Source organism: Cydia fagiglandana, chromosome 11 (assembly GCF_963556715.1).
Source record: "Cydia fagiglandana chromosome 11, ilCydFagi1.1, whole genome shotgun sequence".
Classification (NCBI taxonomy): Eukaryota; Metazoa; Arthropoda; class Insecta; order Lepidoptera; family Tortricidae; genus Cydia; species Cydia fagiglandana.
Window position 1 is genome coordinate 5387459 of NC_085942.1, and position 12070 is coordinate 5399528.

Consider the following 12070-nt stretch of genomic DNA (forward strand, 5'->3'; position numbering starts at 1 on the left):
AAATAATAATAATATTTGGAACACCCAGCATTTTTATATCCGCATGGTTTCCTCAGAATACGTATTACTTTCGTCTCCCTCATTACGAGGCAAATCATTACTGGGTGAAATCGTATGGAATCTTAAAGGAGGGATTGTTAGCGCTGCCAAACCTAAATCAACCTTAAATATTATAACTCACAGTTCAAATTAGATTAGCAGGAAATCAGATTATGATTAAGCGTGATATGTCATCCAGTGTATGAAAATATGAAAGTATTGAAAATGAAATCACTTCAGCAGTTAGGAGGTTTTTAATAAATCACAGGGAAAGTAATTGCTGATTTTCATGTTTTGAAGTTCTCAGAAATAGGACGAAAATAAACGTGACAAACGTTTTTTATATTAACTTATTAGTAGGAAAAAGTAATATAAATGAGAAGGTGTAAGATTCGTTTAAAGGATTTTTATGAAGGTTAATATATTTACAATTTTTCTCTTTATTATTTAACCTGTGTTTCACAAATAAAATATCACTTAGTTACTTAATACGGGTTGTAAGGTCAGATGGCAGTCGCTTTCGTAAAAAGTCTAGGCCATAGGATTAGTTGCCAAGCGGACCCCAGGCTCCCATGAGCTGTGGCAAAAATGCCGGGACAACGCGAGAAAGAAGAAGACCTAAAGAGATACAAATACGAGATCGATACAGTTTATTCTCTCGCGTTTTGTACACATATTTAATTAGAATGACACAAATAATAATCGTCGGAATTTAAGGTAAAAACAATGAAATTATATCGCGGTAATGCGCGGTTTGTGTAATAATATAATATGTCGATAGTAACAGATGACGACCGGTCTGGCCTAGTGGGTAGTGACCCTGCCTGCGAAGCCGATGGTCCTGGGTTCGAATCCCAGTAAGGGCATTTATTTGTATGACGATACAGATATTTGTTCCTGAGTCATGGGTGTTTTCTATGTATTTAAGTATTTGTATATTATATATATCGTTGTCTGAGTACCCATAACACAAGCCTTCTTGAGCTTACTGTGGGACTTAGTCAATCTGTGTAAGAATGTCCTATAATATTTATTTTATTTATTTATTTATTTGCGATAAAGTTTGTGCTGTCAACACTACCTACTTTATCGCGATTAATAATCTTGAAGCTAAAGTTTAAGTAGAAATCCTTGTAAAATACTCGTAATTTTACCGAGTACTTTACTGAACACTAGGTAATTAAGTACTTAACTTTGAGTACAAAGTTACAACTACGGGGACTTGTTAACACGGTTCTGATTTTATAACTTTTAATTAGTTTTAATTGCGCGTTCCACTTGTAGGTATATAATATACATTCATAATACAGACTACAGGAGCCCATTTCTCGAACGGTATTAGTCTAATAATTTTAGTGTGTTTCCATGGTAACCCATACGATTTCACAGTTTGTGGACTAATAATATTAGTCAAGGGGCCCATTTCCCGAACGGTGTTAGACTAATATTGTTAGTCCACGCACTGTCAAGTCATATGGGTTACCATGACAACACACTATATTATTAGACTAATACCGTTCGAGAAATGGGCCCATGATTCGCGATATGAGCTCCTGGTACTCTGTATACAGTCATTAATGACAATTTTTAACAATGAATATGAGAGTTTTTGCGTAATAATTATATATATAAAATGTCAGGAGACGTTTCTTTAACACAAAATAAAATGTAAGACAAACTTGAAGAGGTATCAAGCTAGTTTACTTTTTTTTTATTGGAAAAAGGTAAGCATTTAACCACAATCTCACTGGATGGTATGTACCGATGCAGTCCAGGATAGAGCATGCTTACCTTTAAAAGATGTCTATTCACTCTCGATTTAACTGATTTGATACACCCATCCCTAAACCCCCTCTCCCCTAAATCGATATATCTAATGTCATACGTTCTCCAATAGTAGTTTCGCGGAAAATCGCGATTTTTCCCGTTCCCGCCCATACGTGACTTCCCCACATGTTTCCTATGAAATTCTTGTAAATCACGACAATCGAGTCACGAAACGTAATAACCCTTTGCTAAGCACAAATGAAAAACAACCATAACTGATACGTATAGAGTTGACATTTGTTTGTTTGTGGCATAATTGATAGGATGTTTTGTAATAGTTTCTCGTAAATGTGGATTTCGTGAGATTGGCTGTCTCGAGCATACCTAAAGGTTTTTATGAGTCACTTTAGGGTTTACTTCTGGAATTTATGGGTACTGTTGGAACGTTTTAGTCTGAACTTTGTAATGGATTTTTCGACAGAATTTTTGAGATTCCATTCAAATTGTACATAGGTACTTTTGTATGGACTGACGTTTATCTGAAATGGCTATTTGTATGTTACGTACAAATCATGTAAAAATAGCCATACAAATACATTTGACGTGCTCCAGTGCTCCTCCCCCGCAAAAATCGGCAAACTGTTTTGTACAGAAAATAACAGCCAAGGCGTCTCCAGTTATTAAATGCTCTGAGTTACACAGTAAGTACATCGCCGTGTGCCTGCTACACTGCCACATCTCAAAAAACCGTTTTTTCGAGAAATCGCGTCTCAAAGTAGTGAGAGTATAGTTCAGGGTGTTTAATAGGATCTTACTCCTTTAGTTTTAGGTCTATGAATTTAAAATTTAGCTTTTTTTACTCGGAATGATATAACCCTCCTTATGACCACGCCACTTTTTAAAAGAAATGTATATTTTTTAAGACAGAAGGCCCGAAAGACAGGAATTTAGAGTTGTGGCCGTATTGCAGAAACGTTTTTTAAAGATTTTGAGATGCGGCCAAATTTAAACACAAAATTATTGGATAAAGGTTACCATGCAAATATAAATAAAAACACCAAAATAGTTAAAATCCCTTTATTTTTACCCGACTACGGCAACGCAAAAGGAGGGTTATGATTTTGACCGGTATGTATGTGGGTATGTATGTATGTATGTTCATTTGTTCCCTCATAACTTCTAAAGTACACATTATAATTTGACAAACGATATGTCATTCGAATTATCTTAATCGTCCGCTGGTTATAGGCTATAATTATGAAGTCACAAAAAAATGAACAAGGCGTCCTCTAGAGGTCATAAAGTTAAAAACGAAAAAAATAAAAATAAGTAATGATTACGTGATGTATATCATTTGAAAGAGCTCAGTTAGCACATTTCAAATATATAAATATTGTTAGCATTTGCACCCGGCTTTGCTTGCATGCACCCGATGAAACATTAATTTATCGGGTAGGTAATTCGAACTACGAATCTACAAGCGCTCTGGATTCTATCCGCGTATTACCCGACTACGGCGAAACAAGAAGGTATTTGCAAAATAAATTTGTTTGGCCGCTATTATAAACATAGTGTTTTTTTAATGACCTGCAATATTTTATAACGTGAATAGGTATAGAAGTCCAGATCAGCCAAAATGTATGAAACAGCCGTACAAGAGACGTACGAAGCTCGCTGTATGCGTTACAAAGCCGGGCGCCCTCGGCGCCCTCATACTAGAAGAGTCGGGCGTAGCCCGACGTACGTGGCGCGCTGCAAGCAGTCCAAAGCCAGGCGACTTCGACTTTCTCATACTAAAAGTGTCGACATACGTGACACGCTGGACGCTTACCAAATCCGGGCAAATGCATGAAACAGCCGTACAAAAGATGTACGGGCACGCTGTACGTGTTCCAAAGCCGGGCGCCTTCGGCGCCCTGATACTCAACGCGTCGGGCGTAGCCCGTCGTCATACGAGGCGCACTGTATGCGTTCAAAGCCGGGCGCCTTGGGCGCTCTAATACTAAAAGAGTCGGGCGTAGCCCGAGGTACGAAGCTCGCTGTACGCGTTCCAAAGCCGGGCGCCGAAGGCGCCCTCATACTAAAAGAGTCGGGCGTAGCCCGACGTACGAAGCTCTCTCTACGCGTTCCAAACCCGGGCGCCTTTGGCGCCCTCATACTAAAAGAGTCAGGCGTAGCCCGACGTACAAGACACGCTCTACGCGTTCCAAAGCCGGGCGCCTTCGGCGCCCTCATAGTAATAGAGTCTGGCGTAGCCCGACGTAGGAGGCGCACTGTACACGTTCCAAAGCTGGGCGCCGAAAGCGCCTCCATGCCAAAGGATGGCGCAGCCCGATACATGTGGCGCTCTGCGTGCATTTCTGTACTGGGGATGCCCTCGAAAAAGTAATATAAAGTGACTTCGAATAGTTAGTAACGAAGTCATGACCCCAAAACTAATTAAATAAAAAATAAGTTCAAAAACTAAAACCCGACTACTGCAAATGGCGCTCTAAAAGTATGAAACGAGATAGAATTCTTATCTGAAGTTATCAAACAGGAAATATTTTAAATGTTATAATTAAAAAAAAAAATACAACGTACACAACAAAAAATATGTATAATTTACTACATTATTTATATTTTTACAGAGATTCAGAGAATAGCTGTGGTCGTATGCACTTTACCTTAAAGTTTATAATCGTGGCATACGACCATGCACGGCGATCCTTTGAATATCTCTGTAAATATATCAAAAATGTAGTAAATTTTATTACGTTGTATTTTTTTATTAAAAAAATTATAACATTTATAATATTTCCTGTTTAATAACTTTAGATAAGAATTCTATCTTGTTTCATACTTTTTAGAGCGCGATTTGCAGTAGTCGGGTTTTAGTTTTTGAAATTATATCAACTTTGATAGGAACAAGATCACTGTACGCGATAATAATAATATGTGTAACTTAGCTAATTATTATTTTCTAGGACGCAACTCAAAAGCTTCATTTAAAACGTGTGCTATGTAGCCACAACTCAAAAGTGGCTGTATTGCAGGGAATTTCCTGACAATTTATGGTCAAATCCATAAGGCCACTTGTGAGAAAAAGGCTCTTAAAGACCTTTTTTGCTATGGCTCTCGAAATAAGGTCGTAAATTGAACAATTTTGAATACGAATCTGCAATAATCCAGAAAATCAAAAATTTTGAATTGTGGCCGTATAGCAGGCACACGGCGACATTAATTACTCACAGATAACACGTGTTTTAAAAAAGATTTACAACTAACTAAACGCACCGTTTCTCGGGCAGCCATTTATAAGAGTAAATTAATGATTCCCATTCACTTGACTCGTTAAGCTGGTAACATATCAATCGGGATGCTGGGACACAGGATAGGTGGCGAACAGTACAATAACTTTACACTACAATACTGTCCTACTACCATTCCCCGGTTTGACGGGTATGGTGCAATTTGGTTTTACGTCTAAAAAGTGCAAGGACAAGTGAAATTTACACACTTTACTATAGGTCGATGTCCATAAAATCATGGCGTAAGATTGTTATCACGTTCGCGGACGCGGATTGCATAGCATCCGTTTTTGTACTCCTCCTGGTGACGCGCCTGCTATTGCATCCGTTATTCTTTTTAAATTTCTTCGTTGAAATGCTTATCAATCCGCTTAACCACAGTATAATATTATTTATCAACTTTTCCTCTACCAGTCACCAGAGTCAAATAATGCGTACTGCCATATTACATAGTTTTATCGAAGTTAAAAATTATCCTGTGACGTCTCCAAATTGGCCCCCCTTTCTGTGACGCGGATGCTATAGCATTCGTCTTTGTATGGCAGCTCCCTTAGTAGCCCGGCAGGTGCGTCTGGGAGTGGACACATGTAATTTGGGTCAATTTCGTGCGCGATAGCGATTTTGACGTATTTTTATAAAATCGTAATTCATGTTTTTCTTACAATTTCTTTAAGTTTTTCATTGTGTTTTAATAAACAAACGTGTTTACTTGCTGTTAATTACACTACAATAAAATTTTGATAACGATTAATGTGAAAAAGTGAGGCATGAATGTGTATACCTATTATTGAAATAATTACGTTAGTAGTCATAGTTTTGGTCATATAATTGTGAATTATATCCTGTTGGCGCTCGATGATCACCTCCCACAAGGTAAGCATCTTATGACACGCATTTGTGGTATCATTCTGTGTATATTTCATGCCTTGTATTTGGTGCAGATGCATCCGAAAAAGAATATAAAGTTGGGTGAATCATCGCTTGGCAGGAAAAGTGGTGGACGCTTTACGTCCAGAACTTAACGCGGCGGTACGTTACAGGGAACTGAAAAAGTATAATGCGGTACATATTGACACTTTTGAGAAGTAGTGTTGGCGTAAAATGCTGCGTATACCTTGGACAGCTAGAAGAACAAACCTCTCATTTTAAGAGAGCTCAACATTGCAACTCGGCTCTCTACAACATGCTATGAGACCCATGACTGGGCCTTTAGATTAGAGCCGGTCTCCAACGCATAATTTCTAGGTAGTATCACATAATTTGAGGTCGAATGAACAGCGAACGTGCTTGGCATGGGGCATGTATGAGATGGACTCAATATTACAATGATAAGCAAAGAGGGAACAAAACAGAAGAAGAAAATTGTTTGAAGAGGTCAGCAAATGAGTCTTTAGAGCAAAAATCGCGCCCTTAAGAAGTCAGAAGTCTCAGCCATCAAGCCCATCGAGCACGATGTATGAATGCTATAACATGCGATGTCATATAAAATCCCATCTTGACTACGTCATGTGACAGACATGCTTATGCATCCGAATTGTATAGCATTTGTTGTCACATAGCGTATAAAAAATATACTTCATATTGACGTGGATTGCATAGCATTCGCCTTGCATAGCATTACGCGTCATATACAAACCTAAAAGATATATTTGTAGTGACAGATATGCTATAACAGTCCCAATATTTCCATAAAAAATTTAGGTGTCCAACTGGTGTGACTGAGCGTCCGCGAACGTGTTATTATTCGATGTAATCCAATTATTGCGAGAATGATTAGAGTCAATCTCAGATGTCTGATTTTTACAGAGATTTTAAGATGTATGCAAATAAATATTTAAACTAATAAAAGAACAAACACTCAGAATTAGTATGGTTTACTAAAAAAATGAGCTACATCTGTTATTATGATTGGCTTTATATAATTTACTTGATTACGATTGGCATTTCTGTGAACCTAAAGCATAATCTAAGAAAAAGACTTAGTATGATTATTTACACCGATCAGCCGATTAAACATTTTGCTGTGAAGTGAAGGTCACTCATTAAAGATGTCTCACGTTAGACCGGGCCGGAGCTTCCGGCGCTTCGTTTTCTATGGAAAGCATCGCGTGATCAAGGTCAGCTCTTATAGAAAAGTAAGGGCCAGAAACTCTAGCCCGAACCCGGCCCGGTCTAACGTGAATCCTTTATGAGTCAAATTTTTGGTTACGATACTTACACTGTGATCAGTCAGCGATCGTTAAGCTTTAAGTTGGTGTTTAAAGTCATTATACTTGAGTATGGCAATGATTTAACTGCGAAGGTGGAGCCTAGTTTATTGACGAATATGTCACGGTAAACATAGAGTAGCATCCAACATTTTGTGTGTTCGCGCTCAAGTAAAATGGACCTTATTCGTAACGACGATAAGGTTTATTTTAGAGACTTTTTAGTTACAGCTGTCTGTTGTCCGTCTTTTTGTCTGTAATCATTATCTTATAGGATAAACTTGACTTATTTTCGCTGTTCGATTAAGCTGTTATTTTTAATATTTATTTATTGTAAGATATTTGTGGATAAGAGAGGGAAGATTAGGGGGCTTAAAGTAAGTCATTTCATAAAAATAAAGTAGTATTTGCCCCAGGGCTTAAGCGTTAAAATACTTAAAAGATATATTTATATTGTGTCAACTTGTGGTGTGATGGTCAGTCCACTACCTAAGATTCGACTCAAGTTCAACGTGGCTAATTCCGTCATAGGGCCTATTCCGTCCACTAGCGTTTTTCTCGAACAACGAACAACATTGATAATTTCGTAGACAAAGCAGCGATTGCTTTTAGTTTCAGCAATCAAAAGCAAATCGTTTTTTTCCTACGATTTAAAATCAAAGAAATATACGCTCGTGGACAGAATAGCCTTTATGACGGAATTAGCCGAATTGAACTATCAATCTTCGTTTTTCTTGTGCTCTATATATTTTATGAAAAAAAAATATAAAAAAATAATCGAAGCACTTCTAGGTAGGTATGTGACCTATAGTGGTCAAAAATCGTGGGTTCAAATCTTGTTTGTGCTGCACATCTAGACTACCTACCCAGAGCAGAAAATCCAGTTCTCTAAAAAAATGCAAACATATGACTAGAAACTCAAGAACTAGAAAAGTCAAGATCCTTGCCATACACAGACAAGGGATCATTTTGATCCATGTTCATTCACTGATATCTATGTGTTAAAATTGTTAAATTATATGAAACGGTGTCGTCAAGCCATCTAGCCGAGCATAGGCCAAAGGTGTGTGCGGCATCTATTCGAGAATGACTTTTTCTTGATTTCGGAGGCACGTTTTTTCGATAGACTTTATTGATCTTATACGAAGTTACATATGTCTTTCATTTTATTGAACCAACGCACGTGGTGGCAACCTGTCACCTGACGGGGCAAACACACAAGCCTCATTAAGCATTTATATTGACAGCCTGTCAATACAAATGCTTAATGTGGCTTGTGTTTTCTTATTGCCAACATATGTAAGTACACTGTTTAATTTAACTGGAATATAAATAAAGTTTATTAGGTACCGTAGCACGGGTTGAGTAGGTTTCGCGTGGAGAGTTGGGTTATGAATGGGGAGAGAAGGTTTGAGAGGGGGGTGAGAAGGGATTTTAAGGCTACTGCTACAAAAATAATGTACTCGTATTCCAATTTAAAATGGGGCTATAGTAATACGCATAATAAAAAAAAATCGATCCAACAATCTTCCAAAATCACCTTTGTATGAAAAACCCTCTCACCCCAAATACGAGGCACTACGGGGTGAGGTGGGTTTTCCTCTTTATCGTCAAAGTTATGAAATGGAACTACCAAAAATAAAATACAAACGTCCGAACCACTTATTATATACACCATTCAGTTTTCACATGTAAAAATTAAATTTTATCGAGGTTTGAAAGTTAAATTTCACCCAACTCACCCCATTTTACGGTACCAGCCTTAACTATAATAGGCTCTAGACTATTATTCTAAAAGGTTACTAAGTAGCTCAGCTACTGGAACGTAAGATAAGATAACCGGTTTGTTACTTATCTGATATCGGTTTAATGACAATATAATAATTAAATTGATAGACAAGCAGCTGTGTTGACTTGTAAAGGTTATTTTGAGTTAAAATTAGAATTCGGTTGGATGTTTAAAGTTCAAAGTATACCGTTTAGAATCCCCAGCGCGTAATTGTATAAAATTGTCACAATATTGATTAATGACATGAAAAGATGATTTATTGAATCAATATAAATGTTGTATAAAAACTTATAAACTAAAATTATACTGAATTAATAAAAATAAAACCTAAACTACAATAAAAAATCGCCCCTCGGCAGGGTACCGTAGACGCTGGCAGCATTACCTCGCTGAATTGCAATGCTTATGCGTTGTAATATCACACTAGATGTCGCTTTTCTATCGGCTACTTCGCTTGTTGTAATTAGTGTAGTAACAATAAATACTCTTTGTATGAGTAGTATTAGCCTATGGCCTTTTATGACAGTTGTCTATGTTTGAAGTGTTTCAGTTTAGTTTTATGTTTCTTGCGAAATAAAAGTTCTTGTGTTTTTCATGATGGAGTATTAAGAGAGTATTAATTAATTAGCCATCCACAAAAGTACAAATACAACAATTAGCTAAAATGTATGAAATCTATAATATCTACTAGCGACGTGCCCCGCTTTCGCACGGGTTAACAAATTATACATCTGAACCTTCCTCAAGAATCACTCTATTGATAGGTGAAAACCGCATAAAAATCGGTTCGGTAGTTTTTTAGTTTATCGCGAACACACAGACAGACGAGGCGGTGGACTTTGTTTTTGTGTAGTGATACATTTTATACGTCACATACGGTTTTCACCTATGAATAGAGTGATTCTTGAGGTAGTTTTTAGGTGTAATTTTTAAAGGGTACTTAATACGTACGAAGCCGGGGCGGATCGCTAGTCATCATTATTTTGCGAATTTGTTCCCACAGTCCCAGTGACTGTTGTTAAGCTAAACTAACTAGTTTTAGCCATGAATAAATGAAATTATTCTATTATTCTAACTTAACCTACACAATCTCCACACAAACTGTATTTAAAGGTGACAGTCCATTTCCAACGACAGCTGCATTACTGTTCATTTTACTATGGAAATTGACAATGACAGCTGCGGTTAGAAATGGAATGTTACCATAAGGGTTGTAAAACCACATGATTTAAATATACATACACTACATACACTGTGCACACTTGAAATACATTAGCTTCTCCGCAGTCGGCTAACAAAGCCCGAACACAAATAGCTCCAAAGCTGACTTAAACCCATCTAGGGTTGCCAGATCGAAAGGCGCTATTATCGGGAAACAATATTAATTTTCGGGATTTTGGGACTTAAGTCGGGAAACAAATTAAAGTAATCGTATTAAAAACAACGATATTTTACATTATTGGCACTACGTCAGCTCGCTCGGTCGACGACAGTTCGGAACATGAAATTATTGTTTTATAACGTGAAGCTGTTTTTCGGGACCGTTTTACACTTTGTCGGGAATCGGGAACACATGCTAAAAATCGGGAGAATCCCGCCAAATCCCGACCATCTGGCAATCCTAAACCCATCACAAAATGCAGCGCGCAAACATTCCGAAATTAGCGTTTGGAGAGCGAGCTGAAATTGGGAGCATGCACTATCTCCATCGCCGAGCTCGCTGTCGCCTCGAGCACTCAGTGAGTAGTTCATGAGTACCTCACGAGTACCTCATGAGTACCTCGTGACTCGTGAGTATCGGGTGAGGATCGAGTGAGTGCCCGGCGAGTAGCATGAGTAGCGCGTCGGTGAGATCGAGCAGATTGGGTTATGTTGAATTGGACCTATTTTAAGTTTTGTGGATTAAGTATTTACTGTTTAAAGATGGTGGAACTACATTTTAGTTTAACCAAGATGAAACCATAAGGCTCGCACTGTCTAAAAGTTATCAGATCTCTTGTAGAGCCTCTACAATCGCTATGGAAACAATAAAAAAACGTCATCGCGTCATACCGTCTTAAGTACAGTCACCTGCAATAATGGTTACTCTTCCAAGGCCGCAAAAATATGTGACACGCTCTTATGGCTCTACAAATAAGATCGTATCAGATATTTTCGCGGCCTGCGTGGTGTAACATATTATTGCAAGTAATTTTAACCGACGAAAAAACGGAGGAGGTTATTACATTGTTATATTAATGTTGACTTAGTTTTGCTAGACAGTACTTCATAAATCATAATGTATATCTGTAAGCGTTAGTCATTCTATAAAAGGAGGCAACTGATGTATGTTGACTAGAAGCAATAGCTCTAGTTTCTAACACTTCGCAGAACAAAGGGTTGATTAAACTGATATATGATTGTTGTTGTGTTTAAATCCTTCAACGGAGTTGTTTGGGATAATGAGGATAGGAGGAGCAGACGAAGCTTTGTAGTCGAAACCGCATATACCTGTATATATATAGCTGTGTACAAAACAATAGCACTATAAGAAGTATTATAACAGATTAAGTTATTTTCAGAAAATACCCCCCTCCTCACCACCTCACCTGACCACATCACCACCTAAGATGATACAGATAGAAGTTCGAACCATACTGTTCTACCGTAATGGCTCCTCTACACGATGGGCCAACGCCGGCCACTCTAAGGGACGCAGCTATGCGGTAGAATGAGATAGCAATATCACTTGCTCCACACACACACAAATAAACAGATAAATGCGTCCATTGGAGTGGCCGGTGTTGGCCCATCGTGTAGAGGAGCCATAAGAAGTGCATATATGTATGTACTTGGAAAAATTCGTCCTATCTGCCGTCTACCCGCCGGTCCGGTGGCCGAATGGCACAGGCACCTGCCGCGATAGCAGAGGACGCTGGTTTCATTCCAGCCTGATGCATTGGAGTCTTTGAAGGCCCACATCCACTTCGGCTCGTTAC